General features: G+C 37.3%; 1 protein-coding gene across 16 annotated transcripts in view; it reads left to right on the forward strand.

Moving 5' to 3' along the window:
* The window catches only part of Mvl (Malvolio), a 1,196,163-nt gene that overhangs the window by 120,801 nt on the left and 1,055,224 nt on the right, over nt 1-20,138 (forward strand). The window contains exon 2 of one of the 16 annotated variants that reach the window (XM_067759807.1): nt 5,295-6,162. The exons of 14 other annotated variants lie outside the window; for them this stretch is intronic. The gene's annotated coding sequence lies outside the window, so the exon portion shown is untranslated. The remainder of the gene's footprint in view (nt 1-5,294; nt 6,163-20,138) is intronic. One more of the 16 variants, XM_067759809.1, reaches the window with a different exon arrangement.

The raw sequence follows: 20,138 nt of genomic DNA on the forward strand, positions 1-20,138 counted from the left end.
CTATCGTGGCACAGGGCGCCTTCAGTTTTTTCGGCTGTTTTTAAGAGCTACAATTTCCGATGTGCGAACAGTAGGAATCCCTACCACCAGTCGCTACCACGCCTCCTGAGCCTCACACCATATGCCAGTACAGAAGCTATAGGACTGCGACTTCGAACTCATACCTTCGTTGACGTCACTTTCCTAGAAGCTCTAGGTGTAGATCCGAAGACTTTCCAACGGATGCTTTTGTCGCGCTATGCTGCAGAGCTACACCTTGAAACGCTAGGGAGTGACTATTCGGCCAAGGATGCCGCCCTCGAAATCATAAGCAGTCTAAGCGGATGTCATTGCTTCATGGGTGAAAATCGTATAATCCCCGGCACATCTACATAATTAAAATTTTACAAGGACCCTGGATAAAATTTTGAAATGTAGACCAAAGATTGCAGACGTTTGTGTTCACAACATAGATTTCAATAGTCTTCTTTAAATCAAATTTAGAATGAAAGTCGGCGGATTTTAAGTTGAAAGTTGTTAACTACTGTTTTCCGGCCTTACGATATAGGAGCTCATTATGTATGACCGCGTAGCTTCAGTTATCAGACAAGTTCGACTGTCCACTACGTTAGGGTAGTATCACACACGCTCATTAGTTCCACTGTCTTGGGAAAGCTTTTGCTTCACCACTTTGAGTGTTCTTGCGAAGGACAAAGCCTCACCTGGTAGATATATGTGCCTACGTATTCACAATTGTAAAAGGAGCCGTAACGTGTAGGTGATATTTAAACTTGGTTGATACGCTATAATCAATGTGATTCACTCCAAGGGACTAGTTTTGAATAGGGCCGCCATCTTTAGGAAATGTCAAACCGGGAGACTTGGCTGTTGAAAGATGAAGTGTGAAAATCAAAATTAACATTTCAGACGCTATTGTATAGTTTCGCAAATAAACAACAGATGGTTGAATGCAAGACTTAGTAATTTTTTAAACCCTTCTCAGAGGTACATATATCCTCAACTTAAGTATGAGGTAAGAATAATTTCAAAGGAGTGTTTATGCCCCTAGAACCTACTAGAGGATTTTGCATCACTGATTTCGCTTATTCTTGAGGACAATTTAAAAACATGTTCGCCTTGGGTCATTTTATTTGAATTAATTGTTCATTATTAATTTGTTCAAAAATGCAAAGTGAGCATATAAATTTATTATATAACTTTTCTTTTAGTATTTTGTTTTAATAACTTGCTGAATTGGGTGATGCAAAATCCGTGTTAAGCTGACATCGAAAGCGCCTGTTATTTTAAATAACTTTTCAATAGTTATAAAGAGTTAAATTTCGCAATTAGTTTCTTATAACTGGCAGTGATGCGCATCCGTTGATACCACTTTCGACCATATCCGACCAATTTTCGACATGAACAATAAATGGCCTAAACAGTCTTAAACGAGTAGAAAATATAGTAACGCGCCGGACGCCGCGCCGCCACGCCGATATTTTTGACATTCGGCGGCGGCGTGCGAAAAACGACCAAATACGGCGGCGGCGGCGGCGTTTATCGGTGGCGTATATCTCCAGCCCCCAGAACCTGCTAAAGGATTTTGCATCACTGATTTCGATTATTTTTTCAGCCAATCGCAATATAATATTTAAAAAAAAAAAAATCCGCACCTTTTTTGGGTATTTTGGTTTTTTTTACAACTTGAGGACAATTTGAAGACAATTTGAAACGCCTTGGCTCATTTTCTTTGAATTCATTGTTCATTATTAATTTTTTGAAAAAAATATGCAAAGTGAGCATATAAATTTATTATGTAACTTTTCTTTTAGTGTTTTGTTTTAATAACTTGGTGAATTGGGTGATGGAAAGTACGTGTTAAGCAGACATCGAAAACGCCTGTTTTTTTAAATAACTTTTGAACATTTAGAACGAGTTAAATTTCGCAATTAGTTTCTTATAACTGGCAGTTATGCGCATCCATTGATACCACTTTCGACCATATCCGACCAATTTTCGACATGAACAATAAATGGCATAAACAGTCTTAAACGAGTAGAAAATATAGTAACGCGCCGGACACCACCGCCGCCGCCGCCGCGCCGATATTTTTGACTTTCGGCGGCGGCGGCGGCGTTTATCGGCGGCGGCGGCGTTTATCGGCGGCGTATATCTCTATTAGGTATGTCGAAATAAGTTTCAACTGCTAAGTCTGAAGCTATATTTACATTTACAAACGCAACATCTTCCACGATTATGACGATGTTCGCTTCTGCATACAAACTCGTGAACACAATAAAATCCAATCTGTGGGGGCATTATGTAAAATCCCCGTCACATAAGCAGTTTTTTATATAGATGCGTTTAACGTAATCTTTTTCATATGAGTAGATTGCACGTATTTTTACGGAGAACGACAGATCGAGCGGCACTGGCATCATCTGACTTGGAAAAATAGCCAACTTCCAAAAGCTCCGTCACACAAGTAGCTTTTCATATAAATGCGTTTAACGTAATCTTATGTAAGATGAGTAGATTGTACGTCTATATATATAAAAATAAGTGCACATTTTGGTGTTACTTTATAACTTGAGACCGGCTCCACCAAATTCAACCAAATTTCTACTGTATAGCCCAAATCATGTAGATGGTTTCTGTAAAGTTTGATTAAATTTGGTCATGCGGTTTATGAGATATATCACACGAAGCTACGGCTACGTTTCATACCAATAGATGGTGCTTATTTGCATATTTGCGTTATTTCATGAAATGGAATAGGTGGTGCTTATTTCCATTTTGCATTACTCAATGAAATTGACGTTTCTAGAATTATAATTTGACGTTCGGCATTTCTCAAGTGAAAACCAAACGAAAAAAGAAGTCATTTGTGTTTTTTTTTTCATAAAAACTGTGAAAAAAATAAATTTAAGTAAATTCGGTATATGCTGTGTTTCAATTTGGTGAGTAATGTCTCACTAAATTTATTAAGTGTGATTTTGTTGAGTCAGAGAAACAACATTGCGTAACGAAGCTTTGCCTGTGCCCCGATGCTTCTTCATAAATTGCTGGGGTAAACTCGCCGTGTCCAGGGTTCAGTACAATAAATTTATACTGTGGGACCCTTTTCCAAGTCGTACTTTATTTATTTACACTGTCGTGCCGAGTATGCAGTCACTGATGACACTCGTTGATGACGCGTTGACGCTGGCGTCACGGTTAGTATTTCGCCGCTGAGGACGCTCGATGATAATGTGTATGCGGCCACTGGGGACGCTCGAAATGAAAGAGTATGCGGTCACTGAGGACGCTCGTTGCTGACGCGTTGACGTTGGCGTCGCGGTTGTTATTTCGCCGCTGAGGACGCTCTACGATAATATGTACGCGGCCACTGGGGACGCTCTTTGATGATGCTCGATGATAACTTGTGTGCGGTCACTGGGGCGGTCGAAATGAAAGAGTAAGAGGGCGCTCATTGATGACGCGTTGACGCTGGCGTCGCGGCTAGTATTTCCCGCTGAGGATGCTCGATGATAGTATGTATGCGGCCACTGGGGACGCTCTTTGATGACGCGTTGACGCTGGCGTCGCGGTTGTTACCCCGCCGCTGAGGACGCTCGACGATAATATGTATGCGGTCACGGGGGACGCTCTTTGATGACGCGTTGACGTTGGCGTCGCGGTTGTTACTTCGCAGCTGGGGACGCTCGATGATAATATGTATGCTGCCACTGAGGCCGCCCTTTGATGACGCGTTGACGTTGGCGTCGCGGTTGTTACTTCGCAGCTGAGGACGCTCGATGATACTATATATGAGGTCACTGGGGTGCTCGTTGATGACGCGTTGGTGCTGGCATCGCAGTTCGGTAGCGCCTTACGGGTCGCATCGCGGTCTACTGTGATGAATCGGCTGAGCGCAGCCTGAAGCGTTCAGTGACGGGGAAGCCCACACATTCCCTTACCGCTCAGTCTGCGTCTACGTAGGGCGTCGATGTCTCATGTTGAAGAAACCTCCCTACACGAGCTATTGCCTCCGTCCGTAGATCCGATTTAGGTTTCACAAGGCCGGGCTATACCGTTTGTTGGCGTGGTTGGCCCACAGCGATAACGGGTCGCCTCGCGGTCGACTGTGAGTTTCACTTTAAAAAAAAAACTTTTAGATTATTTAACTTAAATTTTAAAGTGAGATAATCCTTACGAATTTGTGTATATATAGAATATATAAGGCGTTTTTGTTGTTATTAAAAGAATCTTTTTATTTATATTAAAGTTTTTATCATTTCTTTTTTCAGCTTTATTTTAACAATTTCATGCGTTTCTAAAGCATTTTCGTGCAAATAAATACAACCATGTGCATATGCGATTTGACATTACATTTCATACACGTTCGTATTTGCCATTCTTATTCTTTCTAAATTCGTAAACCATGACTGCGGATATTCTGTGTGATTTTTCGAAAAAATTTTATATTTTTGTGAAATTTTATACTTAATCTGTGGTATTGTGGTGGTCAAAAAGGTTTTATGCGACAATGTATTTCATAATGCCGAAGTACTTATATGTATATGTATTTGATGTGGAAGTTTGCATATGAGAACACGGTTCCCATTTCATTCCATTTGGAACAAAAATGGTCCCTTCCAACCCCATATGGTCCGTTGGTCCTTTTTTCTCAATTTTGGTTCTTTTTCACACGGTTTTATAAGTTTCTTTCTTTTTTACTAAGACTGAAACAAAAATTCAAAATACTGCTAATAAAATTTTCCGCAAATCTATTATCCACATATAATTTTCAATTTACTTCAATGGATCAGAAAAAGTACTTGTTTTATTGCTTAGATATTTCGATCGGTATTCAGTCATTATATAGTTGCAACTTTTAAGACGCTGGATTTTTAGTCTTAATTCAAAACTCACACTTACTGAATCTCTGGTATGAAGTTTAAACTGTTAGGGAAAAAGTAAGCATCTACAAAAATAGCTTTAATACAATTGCTTAGTTTCATTTACGGTTTACTGAGTTTGCCACAGCGCAAATTTTTTACCTTTCCTTACTAAAACCTAACTGCGCTATACATTTTATTTCATTGCAATCAAGCAAAATTAGATCACAACGTTTTATTGATGAAAGATATAGACTTATCCTAGAAATTTGAAAATATATTACCTAAAGATACACTTAATTTTTGTTTGTGCGGTTTGAGCTAAAGTCAAATGTTTCCTTTATTAAAATTTTATATAGGAATAGGACACTCTAGTAACTTGCCTAATTGTTTGTATACTAATAAAATAAAACTTAAATTTTTCCTGTTTTTGAGGTCTGGTGCTTTTTCGATGAATTTCGGTCCCAAATGAAAATGTATAAATGCATCGCAAATCAACCATATCAAACATGCAAATTCAGCGGCTATAGCGTGGAACGTTTTGAAGGAAATTCATCAGCCACGTGGACCAGCCAGAAAAGTGGCATTGTTTAAGGATTTGTTTAATTTCAAAGTTATTGGTGATAACATTGCATCGTATATTAATACATTTACGGATATTGTGGAAAAACTTAATGAAGTTAATGTCAATATACAAGGGAAGCTTTTAGTAATCATAATGTTATCAAATCTGCCGAAATCGTATGAATCATTTACAGTCGCGATAGAGACTCGATATTTACTGCCAACTTTGAACACACTGAAGGTGAAGCTGATGGAAGAAAGCAAGAGGGAAAGCGGTTTCGGTCCGCTATGCAGATGAGTGCAGTGAGCAAGCTTACCTTGTGCGTGGCAAACGTGAAAACATACTATAAAACAAGAAGGTTTTAAAGAGTCGGAACGTGAAGTGCATTAACTGTGGGCAAGTTGGCCATTTTGCTGCAAGCTGCAAAGATTCACGAAGGAAAAAATCCGAAAAACAGAACGGAGAAATGAGGAGAGGGCATTTTCTATTTTCGCATCGGCGCAGGATGAAACACTTGGAAAAGGTAATTGGTGAATCGATAGCGGAGCGACATCGGATATGTGTTGCGATCGTAGCATGTTCGTTACATTTGAGGAACATCAAGAAAGAATTGCGTTAGCTGATGAGAATTTCCTTGGGGCTAAGAAGCGTGGAAACGTAGCGCTGAAAACGGACAAATTTAAGGTAACCTTACGGAGTGTTCTATACGTACCAGGCTTGCAAAGCAATTTTGTATCCGTAAGTAAAGCTGTGAAACACGAAAACACGATATTTTTTAATAACAATTGTGCAATCATTAAAGACAAATTTGGTGATGAAATTATCAGGGCTAGGCATTCGAATAACATTTTTATGGTTTTTAACGAGAAAAGTAAATGTTTTGCCCTTAATAACTATAACGATACTGCAATGACGTGGCATAATCTTTATGGGCACTTGAATTTTGCAAACCTTAATAATATTTCAAAGAATAAAATGGTAAATGGTTTAAAAATTAAACATTTTCCTAATGATACGCACTGTGAAGAAAAAAAAACCCCAAATTACCTTTTCATAAACTATCTGGTAACATCGCAATAGTCTCGCTCACAATGACGTATTTAATTGTGAATATTACAAACAGAAAGAACCAAATACACAATAATACGTCATGAGCATTGAAATATAGCATGTAAGAGAGAGTACGATATATGTGGGGTAAAACATGAAAATGACGAGCGCCAAGAGTGACATTGGCATTTTCATGTTTCACCGCCATCATTATAATTTTGGCAGTCCGACGATATATGTCTTTTTTCCAAAAGTGTTAAAAACTCAATTTTAATAAAAAGGATATTAAAGTTCCTGATTAAAAAAAATCAAGTTTTATTTATAGGAGTTTGGCGTAGGAGGCCGCCCCGTAAATTTATAAATTAGATATAAATGGCCACCATCTGGAGGCGGCCCCCTCCGAGGGATTAAACAACAAAACGCCACATGGCGTAGCAGCGTGGTCACCAAACAGGAATATTGGAAGGTTAGTAGCGGCAGACAACCGAAGTTGTCTTATATGGCGACCGTGAGGCTGGAGCCTCAGCAGGCAACCGGATTTTTAACGAAGGACTGGTGGTGAGTGTGGAAAATTGTTTAAAGATAAGGATAGTCTTTGGCTAGCGATGAAAGAGATAATGTGCGTGTTGTGCGAAATAAAGTGCGTGGTGTTTAATATCAAATTTAATCAAACAAAAATACAATTTTAACCATCAAATCTAATAAAACTAAAATACAATTCTCAATATCAAATTAAATAAACTAAAATACAATTTCTAAACCAAATTTAACATTTTCCTAAATCAAATTTAATAAAACTACGATTTCCAACACAAATTTGATAAATTTTCTAAATCAAATTCATTAAATCTACGATTCCTAAAACAAATTTAATAATTTTCTTAATCAAATTCATTCAATCTACAATTTCTATATCAATTTAATAAAAATACAACTTCTAAATCTAATTTAACAAATCAAAAGCTACAATTCTAATAAAGCTACAATTCTAAACCAAATTCAATATATGTAACTACAGTTTCTAAAGCAAACTTAACAAATTTTCAAAATCAAATATATTAAAACTACAACTTCTAAATACAATTAAATAAATCTGGAATTTCTAAACCTAACTTAACCAAGCTACTAACTACTAAAACAATTACACAATGACGCTCACAATAACGTATTTAATTGTGAATATTACAAACAGAAAGAACCAAATACACAATAATACGTCATGAGCATTGAAATATAGCATGTAAGAGAGAGTAGGATATATGTGGGGTAAAACATGAAAATGACAAGTGGCACTCGGCATTTTCATGTTTCACCGCCATCATTATAATTTTGGCAGTCCGACGATATACAAGTCTTTTTTCCAAAAGTGTTCAAAACTCAACTTAAAAAATTTTCAAAATCAAATACATTAAAACTACAACTTCTAAATACAATTAAATAAATCTGGAATTTCTAAACCTAACTTAACCAAACTACTAACTACTAAAACAATTTCATAAAACTACGGCTTCTAAATCTAATCGACCAAATTACAGTATTAACTTGATAATACCAGCGGGCCTGTACCTAACGGCACTCACATCACGCCACGCCACGCATAACGGTTCGCGGAAAACCACTCCACCAAATACAACGCCATTTTGTCACCACCACCAGCAGCAGCAGTAACGGAAACCAGCAGCAGCAACAACAACAGCAGCGATTCAGGTCTGCCAGTGCAGCAGCAGCAGTAACGGAAACTAGCAGCAGCGAAAATTAAGTATATATATGTAGGTATTTAAAAAAAAATTTTTTTTTTTGCTTACGGTTTTTCTTTAAACATATATATGTACGTATATAAAAATTAATAGTCCAATTAAATGCAATGCGTTCGCTTTTCATATAATATACTTGTTTCAATAGCATTGCATATAAATTTTGGGTTTTGATATTGCGGTGGTTTTCGAAAAAACCAATTAATCTTTTTTTATGCGGTGGTTCCGTTAAAATCCAAGTAATTTTTTTTGACAATATGCGGTGGTTCCGTTAAAAACCAATTAACATTTTCTGATACATGCGGTGGTTCCGTTAAAAACCAATTAAGATTTTTTATTACATGCGGTGGTTCCGTGAAAAACCAAATTGAGATTTTTTTGAATAAAGCGGTGCGTCCCTGATTACATTTTGGAATTTTTACCAATTAATACTTACATACTTTTGAGCCATTTTAAAATCAATTACTTTTTACAGATTTTACATACAAATACAGCAGTTTCAATTAATTCTCCTAATAAATTGTTAAATATTTCTTTAGCGACTATTCAACTGTAAATCATTTCCCTTTGTACAAAATTTTTTTTTCTTTTTCCTCAACACTTCAGCTTCAAATATAAATTCAACATTCAAACAAGTGCTTCATTAATTTCATATGTACAACCTTAGAAGTGATAAGCAAATGCAAAAAACTCAGATTCAGAATCCGATTCCGATAAATCAGCCTCAAGCTACGAAAGTTTAACTTCATCTTCGACCGAAAAAGTCACCAAACAGGAAAATAAATTATCGTTGTCAGCAGATTTCCTAGGCTTCGAAAATTCTCCCATTAAAAATTTAACTTCAAATTTAGTTTCAAATCTTAACGATTCAAATAGTGAAATAATAACTTCAACTTCTTCTACTTTAAAACCAGATCTTAACAATCCAAATAGTACAAACGTGGCCTCACCTTCTGCTAATTCAGCTCCAGATCTTAACGATCAAATCATGGAAACACCTGAGGAAAAGAGAATTTTTATTAACACATGTGCTAATTCTATTAGAGAAAACTACAGTGGCGATCCTCTAGCACTTGATTCTTTGATAGACAAAATTGCATTACTTGAACAATTCGCTACTGCAGATTTAACTGATACTTTTATAGCGTTCTTAAAATCAAAATTAGAGGGTAAAGCCCGTGAAGCAATACCAACACAAATAACTTCAGTCAATGAAATTAAAACAGCTCTACGAAATGGGATCAAACCAGACAACTCGAAAGTTGTAGCAGGGAGAATTGCAGCGTTGCATGTTAACGGTAACAATTATACAGATTTTGCCAAAAAAGTTGAAGATTTAGCTGACTCACTTGAGCGGTCTCTTATTATTGAAGGGATCACTCAAGCGAAAGCTCATGAAATGACAGTCGAACAAACGGTTAACGTCTGTCGTTTAAATGCAAAATCAAATTTAGTAAAACCATTTTAGCCTCAACAGCATTTACTGATACGAAAGACGTAGTAGCAAAATTAATTGTAGAACAAAACAACGAAGTAACTAAACGTCAGGTTCTAGCTTTTCGATCACGTGGTAACAGTACATTCAGAAATCCACGTGGTAGTTATCGAGGTTTTTACCCAAACCGCGGCTATACTGGTTATAATAATAATAGTTCATTTTCATATAATAGTAACTATAACAGTAACAATAATCAGAGATATCGCTTTGATAACAGAAATAGATACCAAAATAACAACAATAATAATATACGTCCAAATTCCAATTCAAATACAAATAGCAGTAACAATAGAGGTAACAATTCTAGATCATCCAACGGTAGAGGTAAAAACGCAAACGTTCGCGCTATAAACGCCAGTGCGCCTCAGGAGCGAACACTGAGGGAGGACGAATTAAGCGAGTAAGCGGACTTCCCTCACCAATAGCCATCTATTGTTTAAATTTAAATTACTCAGGTTTCATAGAATTACAACTTAACGAGTCACAAAAATTTTGTTCTTTCCTAGTAGACACTCAAGCAGACATTTCTTTAATAAAGATATCATGTTTAGACAGAAATATTTCCTTAAATATGAACGACATTATTAACATTACCGGTGTCACTTCAAATTCAGTTTCGACTTTAGGTAAAATTACCGTAAATTTAAATTTTTCTAACTTTTCTATTAAACATACTTTACATGTAGTAAATGAAGACTTTAATATTCCATCCGATGGCATACTGGGTAAAGATTTTCTGAAAATTAACAAATGCATTATTAACTATGAAAGAAATAGTATTTCCTTTTGGGTAGGTAATGAAAAAGTTGCGATACCAATCCTGCACGGAACAGAAAGCGACAGTTGTATCATTCCTCCAAGATGTGAAATATTCAGACTTTTTGATTTAGGAGATTCACCCGAGCCACTTTTCGTGGACTCGCAGGAAATTGAAAAAGGTGTTTTCACAGCTAGGTGCATTGTTAATTCCAGTAACCCAATAATCAAAGTCATTAACACCACGGATGATGCAAAGTATGTGAAGAGAAAAAGTATTCGGACAGAAAGACTTTCAAATTATAATGTTTATACAATTAACAAGACAGAAACAGAAGACAAACGTACGAAAAATTAATTTCGATTTTAAAAAATCAAATACCTCAACATGCTCCAAGTAAATTACTTGACCTTTGCATAGATTATGCCGACATTTTCGCTCTTGACACGGACAAAATGACTTTAAATAACTTCTACGAGCAAAAATTAAGATTGACAGACAACTATAGATTGCCATACTCTCAACGCGAAGAAATAAATCGCCAAGTAAATAAATTATTAGACAATGATTTGATTGAACCAAGTTATTCGAATTACAATAGTCCTTTGATTGTAGTCCCAAAGAAATATACAAATGGTCAAAAAGCATATCGTATGTGCGTAGATTTTCGCGCAGTAAACAAAAAACTCATTCTGATAAATTCCCACTAGCTAGAGTTGACGATATTTTAGACAATCTCGGTAGAGCAAAGTATTTTTCCACATTAGATCTTTTTTCAGGATTTCATCAAATCCCCTTGCATCCTGACTCTCGTGACATTACGTCTTTCTGCACTGACCGTGGCGCATTTAGATGGAAAGTGCTTCCATTCGGCTTAAATATATCACCAAATTCATTCTCACGAATGATGACAAGAGCTTTTTCGGGTATAACACCCAATGTCGCATTCTTGTACGTCGACGATATTATCGTCATAGGGTGTAGTGAAGCACACCACATTAAAAATCTTTCAGAAGTTTTCGATACTTGTAGGTCTTTCAACCTCAAACTTAACGCAAATAAATGCAACTTTTTACGACCGGAAGTTACATTTTTAGGTCACAAATGTTCAGCCAAAGGTTTGATGCCAGACGACTCTAAAATAAACGCAGTTAAAAAGTATACAAAACCGACTGACAAAGACGCGGTACGACGATTTGTCGCGTTTGCAAACTATTACAGACGGTTTATACCTAACTTTGCGTCTCTGGCAGCGCCTCTAAACCGGTTAAACAGAAAAAGAGTTGAATTTGTATGGGATGTAGAGTGCGAAAGAGCATTTTTATCTTTGAAAGCAGCGTTACTTTCACCAAAATTACTTCAATATCCAGATTTTACTAAACAATTCATTATTACAGTTGATGCTTCCACCACTGGAGGTGGCGCTATTTTGGGTCAAGAACAACAAGGTAGTGATTTACGAATTTGTTTCGCTTCTAAAGCATTTAATAAAGCCAAACATAAAAAACCCATTATAGAATTAGAGCTTTTAGCTATTTACTTTGCAATCAAGCAATTTCGACCATACGTTTATGGCACCCATTTCATTGTAAAATCAGACCATAGACCTCTAGTATACTTATTCAACATGAAAGACCCATCTTCAAAACTTTCAAGAATAAGACTTGAACTATCTGAATATAACTTTACTATTGTATATATAACAGGTAAATCAAACCTTTTTGCTGATGCACTATCGCGTATAACAATCGATGAGATTAAAGAAGCTAACAAACAAATTTTTGCAGTACAGACAAGAGCCATGACAAAAAAGGCAAACGACAAAAATTTACATAGGAAAACAGACAAAAACGACGAAAAACAAATTACTTTACATGTCTACGACAAATTTTCATTTAATTTTTCGAAAAAAGTCCCACGAATAAGATCCGCAATTACGTACGAAAAAAATAATAAAACAACAAATTTAAGAATTTTTGCGCATATTAAACATAAGAAACTCGAGTTACTTAGTTTTGAGCTTGTTAACGAAATAATGACTTTAGAGAAATTACTTTCGAGGCTTGAATCAGAAGCCGGCAAACACAAAATTAAGCAAATTGAATGACCTAAAAACGATATTATGTTGCAACATTATACTATTATAAATTTCAAAAATATTGGAAATAAAATTTTAAAATCTTTAGAAATTATACTAACAGATCCAGTGGAGACAGTAACAGATGAGAATACAAAATTAAAACTAATGAAAATTTACCATAATGATCCCATTTCTGGTGGACATTGCGGAATGAAAAGACTTTACGCAAAATTGCGAACAAAATTTTATTGGAAAGATATGACTCGCGATATATCGAAATATATCAAAAATTGTAGTGATTGTCTTTTAAACAAGGTTAAGCCTAAAACAAAAGAAAAGCTTGTTTTAACACCAACTCCTTGTAAATCATTCGATATACTAGTAATTGAAACAATAGGACCCCTACCTGAGTCCAAATGTGGTAATAAGTTCGCACTTACCATGATTTGCGACATGACTAAATACCTGGTAACAGTCGCTGTACCAGAAAAATCGGCAAAAAACAATCGCTTCAGCAATTTTTGAAGGATTCATTTTAACTTACGGCACAATGAATGCCATAAAATCAGATTTAGGTGCTGAATTTAAAAATGAATTATTCGAAGAATTAACAAAGCTTTTAAATATTCAGCATAATTTTTCAACTGCATACTATCATGAAACTATTGGCATGATTGAACGTAATCATAGAGTTTTTAATGAATACTTACGTGCATATTTAAAAGATACTTTTTCTGATTGGGATGTTTATTTAATATGCTTTAGTTTCCTACAAAATACCACGAGTAGCACAGTTTTCGACAATCAATTTTCGCCTTACAAGTTAGTCTTTGGGAAAAAGGCAACTTTGCCTAATGAATTAACAAAAGAAAAAATTGACCCGATCTATAATGTCGAAAACTATGCCAAAGAAGTCAAGTTTAGGATGCAGAAAACGCACAAAATGGCACAAAACCTAATAAATAAAAATAAATTACAAAGTAAAAATCTGTACGATAAAACGGCATGACCTTTAATTGTAAAAATCGGAGATAAAGTACTTTTACATAAAGAACCACATCATAAACACGAAAATATTTATCAAGGTCCGTTAATTATAACCAAAATTAACGAACCTAATGTAACTATTTTCGATGAAGTTAAAAACAAAGAAAAAGTAGTACATAAAAATCGCCTAAGTAAAGTAAACTAACATTACTTCAATACTTTTACCTTAAATTTGATTGAAAAACAAATCCAAAATTTTTTTAATACTAGCATTTAAGCAGCCACGAACGAAGCTCAAACAAAAAAAAAAAATTGTTAAAACACAAAAGAAAAAATAGGGAAAAAACAAAAAGTTTTGTATATTAAAGAAAAAACATATTTCAAAGCGGCAAAGATTAAAAATGTAAGACTTTAACAAATTTAAAATATATATTATTAAAATATTAAAATATATATTTACAAAAGAAAATTCAAACAAAACAAACATACAAAGTATTTTACTAATTTAAATTGTAATTAATATTCCCGCCAATAACTTTCTAGTTCCTACCAGTAAACGAACATAAATGTAAATAAAATTTGAGTATTTTTACTTCTAAGTTCATTTGTAATAATCAATAATAAAAATGGTTCCGAACCAACGAATTAAAAAGGTGAGGTACACCCTAATATAAATATATATTCGTTTGTTCGCAACAATTTTATAAGTTTATGGCCAAAGAAGAATGTGACAAAACTGATCACTTTGTCAATTCTTCTTTTCCCAAAAAAGGGTGATGTGAGGATAAAAACCCCGAAATTACCTTTTCATAAACTATCTGGTAACATCGCAATAGTGTCGCTCACAATGACGTATTTAATTGTGAATATTACAAACAGAAAGAACCAAATACACAATAATACGTCATGAGCATTGAAATATAGCATGTAAGAGAGAGTACGATATATGTGGGGTAAAACATGAAAATGACGAGTGCCAAGAGTGACATCGGCATTTTCATGTTTCACCGCCATCATTATAATTTTAGCAGTCCAACGATATATAAGTCTTTTTCCAAAAGTGTTAAAAACTCAACTTTAATAAAAAGATATTAAAGTTCCTGATTAAAAAAAATCAAGTTTTATTTATGGGAGTTTGGCGTAGGAGACCGCCCCGTAAGTTTATAAATTAGATATAAATGGCCACCATCTGGAGGCAGCGCCCTCCGAGGGATTAAACAACAAAACGCCACATGGTGTAGCAGCGTGGTCACCAAACAGGAATATTGGAAAGTTAGTAGCGGCAGACAACCGAAGTTGTCTTATAGTACAACGTGTATAGCAAGTAAAATTTGCACTCAACCTATTTCGAAAAAAGAAGTAAATCAAACCGAAAATCTTTTAGACATCATTTACATTATTAAATCAAAATCGGAATTTTTTGAAAAATTTTAGGTTTTCAAGTCGCTTGTGGAGCGAAAAACCAACAGGAAAATAAAAGTTTTGAGAAGTGATAATGGTACAGAGTAAGTTAGTATAGAATTTGATAATTTTTTGAAAATAAATGGAATGCAAAGGCAATTAACGGTACCATACACTCCACAACAAAATAGCGTAGCTGAACGAGCTAACCGTACTTTAATAGAAATGGCTAGAAATATGTTAGTGTATGCTGGCCTAGACGAGTCATTTTGGGCAGATTCTATAAAAACAGCAGCTTATTTAAGAAATAGATCTCCAACAAGGGGCATTATAGACAAAACTCTATTTGGATACTAAAGAGTACGCTACATGGAATGGGAGTGATTTTACCAATCTAATAAAAGATAATGCTGATGAAATTGGTATTACCACATTACAAGATATTTGTACTTATGTACACGCCAGAATAGGTCTAACTTGAAATACATAAACAAATGAATTTCACTTTCGAACACACACGAATTACTCATAGTGGCATAACTAAGTTACATTGAACCCAGCGGGGAGCCATATCCATTTAAAGTTGCTTAACCCACAAACATAACTGAATGACAAAGTGAGTTTCTGGTGCGACTGACAAAACATTATTACATAGTTAGGTAATAAGAATATTGTACTAAATATGTATATAGAAATAGAATTTAGTTATTTTTAGTGTGTAAGTATTGTACAAATATATTGTAATAGTATTGTAAGTAGAATTCCTGCAAAAGGGAAAGCATTTTGTTAATTAAGAAGAATTATAAATCTGATGTCTGCGCTTAACATTAGCGCCAACAAAAATCATTTTGTTTTAAGTCTAAAAGCATACATTTTACAATAGGTATGTCGAAATAAGTTTCAACTGCTAAGTCTGAAGCTCTATTTACATTTACAAACGCAACATCTTGCACGATTGTGACGATGTTCGCTTCTGCATACAAACTCGTGAACATAAGAAAATCCAATCTGACGGGGCATTATGTAAAATCCCAGTCACATAAGCAGTTTTTTATATAGATGCGTTTAACGTAATCTTTTTCATATGAGTAAATTGCACGTATTTTTACGGAGAACGACAGATCGAGCGATACTGGCATCATATGACTTGGAAAAATAGCCAACTTCCAAAAGCTCCGTCACACAAGTAGTTTTTCATATAGATGCCTTTAACGCAATTTTATGCAAGATGAGTAGATTGTTCGTCTATATATATAAAAATAAGTGCACATTTTTGGTGTTACTTTATAACTTGAGACCGGCTCCACCAAAATCAACCAAATTTCGACTGTATAGCCCAAATCATGTAGATGGTTTCTGTAAAGTTTGATTAAATTTGGTCGAGCGGTATACGAGATATATTACACGAAGCTACGGCTACGTTTCATACCAATAGATGGTGCTTATTTTCATATATGCGTTATTTCATGAAATGGAATAAGTGGTGCTTATTTCCATTTTGCATTATTCAATGGAATTAACGTTTCTAGAATTATAATTTGACGTTCGGTATTTCTCAAGTGAAAACCAAAGAAAAAAGAAGTAATTTGTTTTGTTTTTTTTTTTTTTCAAACTGTTAAAAAGAAAAAATAAATGAACTGGATTTAAGTAAATTCGGTATATGCTGTGTTTCAATTTGGTGAATAATGTCCCACTAAATTTAATAAGTGTGATTTTGTTGTGTCGAAGAAACAACATTGTGTAACGAAGCTTTCCCTGTGCCCCGATGCTTCTTAATAAATCGTGTCCAGGGTTCAGTACAATAAATTTATACTGTGGGCCCTTTTCCAAGCCGTACTTTATTTAACTTTATTTATTTACACTTAAATTATATCTAAAACTTCATTTAAGTTCCATTTTATTCAACGCTAATCGTATTTGGTATCGGCGTGGGTAACGGTTCCCCGAGCCCCTTTGGTATGCATGCTGGCGTGCTGGCTTATGCTGTTGTTATATCTCCTTTATGTATTATCTATTTGTCTTTTGCTTTGTATTGGCTAACGGCCCGCCAGGTCCCGTTAGCACGTGGTATTTGGACGCCTATGCTGGCATTTGCCGCGGCGTTGGCTGTCGTGTCGATATGCAGTCACTGATGACGCTCGTTGATGACGCATTGGCGCTGGCGTCACGGTTAGTATTTCGCCGCTGAGGACGCTCGATGATAATGTGTGTGCGGCCACTGGGGACGCTCCAAATGAAAGAGTATGCGGTCACTGAGGACGCTAGTTGATGACGCGTTGACGTTAACGTCGCGGTTAGCATTTCGCCGCTGAGGATGCTCGATGATAATATGTATGCGGCCACTGGGGCGGTCGTTGATGACGCGTTGACGTTGGCGTTGCGGTTGTTATTTCGCCGCTGAGGACGCTCGACGATAATATGTATGCGGCCACTAGGGACGCTCTTTGATGACGCTCGATGATAACTTGTGTGCGGCCACTGGGTCGCTCGAAATGAAAGAGTAAGTGGGCGCTCGTGGATGACGCGTTGACGCTGGCGTCGCGGCTAGTATTTCGCGCTGAGAATGCTCGATAATAGTATGTATGCGGTCACTGGGGACCCTCTTTGATGACGCGTTGACGCTGACGTCGCGGTTATTACCCCGCCGCTGAGGATGCTCGACAATAATATGTATGCGGCCACTGGGGACGCTCTTTTATGAAGCGTTGACGTTGGCGTCGCGGTTGTTACTTCGCAGCTGAGGACGCTCGGTAGAGCCCTACGGGGCGCCTCGCTGTCGACTGTGATGAATCGGCTGAGCGCAGCCTTAAGCGTTCAGTGACGGGGAAGCCCACGCATTCACTTACCGCTCAGTCTGCGTCTACGTAGGGCGTCGATGTCTCGCATTGAAGAAAACTCCCTACACGAGCTATCGCCTCCGTCCATAGATCCGATTTTGGTTTGACAAGGCCGGGCTATACCGTTTGTTGGCGTGGTTGGCCCGCAGCGATAACGGGTCGCCTCGCGATCGACTGTGAGAAATCGGCTGAGCGCAGCCTGAAGCGTTCAGTGACGGGGAAACCCACGCATCCACTTACGGCTCAGTTTGCGTATGCGTAGGGTGTCGATGTCTCGTGTTGAAGAAACCTCCCTACACGAGCTATCGCCTCCGTCCGTAGATCCGATTTATATTTCACAATGCCGGGCTGTGCCGTGGGTGGCTTGCAGTGATAACGGGTCACCTGTGAGAAATCAGCTGAAGCGTTCAGGGACGGGGAAATCCACACACTCACTTGCAGCTCAGTCCGCGTCTACGTTGGGTGTCGATGTCTCGTGTTGAAGTAACCGTCCTACACGAGCTATCGTCCCCGTCCGTAGATCCGATTAATACTCACCTTGAGGGGCTGTACCGTTGCTGGCGTCGATGGCGCAGTTGTTGACGAGATGGGTGACGTCAGCGCTGACAGCTCGGCAGCTGATATGGTTAACTGACGTCGGCGTAGCTTGATGCGCAAACCGTACTCACTCGCGTTGGTATATCGGTTCACTGGTAGGGCGATGAACCTTCCGCCTCGACTTGTCGCTTTCACGGCTCCGCACTGACTGACTCAGTGCACGGACTTTTAAAAAGAGAATGTTTGTAGACGAAAAATTAAAATAATGCTAGAAGTTGGTAGACTTTTTTTCCAAGAAAAAAAATAGCTACAGTTTATATTTGTACAAAACAATTTATATTTTATTGTAAAAGAAATAAAGCACATGTCACGGAAATAACACTTTTAAAAAACCTGAAAACAAAACAAAAAATACATGAAAATTTGTATATACATAGGTTATGCCTATATGATGCTTGCTGAATTTCGAGCTTGAAATACTGACGAAAATTTACCGAAAGGTCTAATTACAACAACATTTTTCCAATGTACCAAGAACACTGCCACAAAATAACTGACTTTGGTATTTACTTAAACCTTTTTTATTTTCGTTTAAAATTATTCAAAAAAAAAAAACTGATGGAAATAGTGCAGGTAAATATTTGCGTGCTCATTTACCACATTTAGGTTAGGTTAGGTTGGGTGGTAGCTTCCCTGATAGAGGAAGCTCACTTGGACAACATGACGGTCCGTTGTGATACCACATATAATAAACTAAACTAACGGTGACGTAGATATAACCACTTAGAGAATCGTTGGGTAGCAACGATAAAGTTCCGAATGATCCCGATCTCAACCTTGGATAGCTCCTCGGGAGATCCAAGTGAGTCACGACCGAAATACTTTCGCCTAGTTCTGGCAAAAGCTGGGCAGTCAAGCATAAAGTGATTTGGTGATTCCACCTCATCATCCTCCATACAGCTGCAGCAGGATGGAGTTTCCAATATATTGAGACGTACCGCATGGATACCCATGGGACAGTGCCCTGTCAAAACCCCAATGACCATTGATAGGTGAGCCTTAGTGAACCCAATTATTTCAGCAGACATCCTGCCATCCACTTTCGGCCAGAAAGATCTTGATATCCTACAAGACGTAGTGTCCGCCCCACGTTTGCTGAGCTGACTCGAGGCCCAGCTATGGAAGAGCAATCCATAGGTGGCTAGCGGAATCCCGAAATCCCTACAGCCATCTTCATCCGGTTCAGTTGTACCGATTCGGGCTAAGAGATCCGCTTGACAGTTACCCGGAATATCACTATGGCCCGGGACCCAGATAATCTTAATTGTAAAATAATTCGATGCAATCGCAAGTGAGGTCAGGCACTCCCAGACCACCCTCGATCGCACTGTAGTTGAGCTCAAGGCCTTTATAGCCGCTTGGCTATCAGAGTAGATGTTAAATTCCCTAACCGTAGTAGCGCTGGATAGCATTTCATCCACCGCATCCTTAATCGCAGCAACTTCCGCTTGGAATACACTGCAGTGATCAGCCAACTTAAACTTGCGGCTTACATTTAGCTCTTGACAAATCAGCATGACATTCAGTGCCAAGGTAGGTGTTGTTCTCATAGCGCCACTGATACCGATAAGCACCGTCCGTTGCACTGACACTAGCATTTTGGAGGTGCTCGCCGTGTCCAGTGCTTTCCACCAGACCAGCAACCCATATAGCAGAATCGGTTTGACCACCATCTCATAAAGCCAGTGTACTACTCCTGGCGAGAGCCCCCATCTCTTTCCGATAGCCCCTCTGCAGCAGTACAAGGCAACCG

The sequence above is a fragment of the Eurosta solidaginis genome, chromosome 1, assembly GCF_040869045.1.
Source record: "Eurosta solidaginis isolate ZX-2024a chromosome 1, ASM4086904v1, whole genome shotgun sequence".
Lineage (NCBI taxonomy): Eukaryota > Metazoa > Arthropoda > Insecta > Diptera > Tephritidae > Eurosta > Eurosta solidaginis.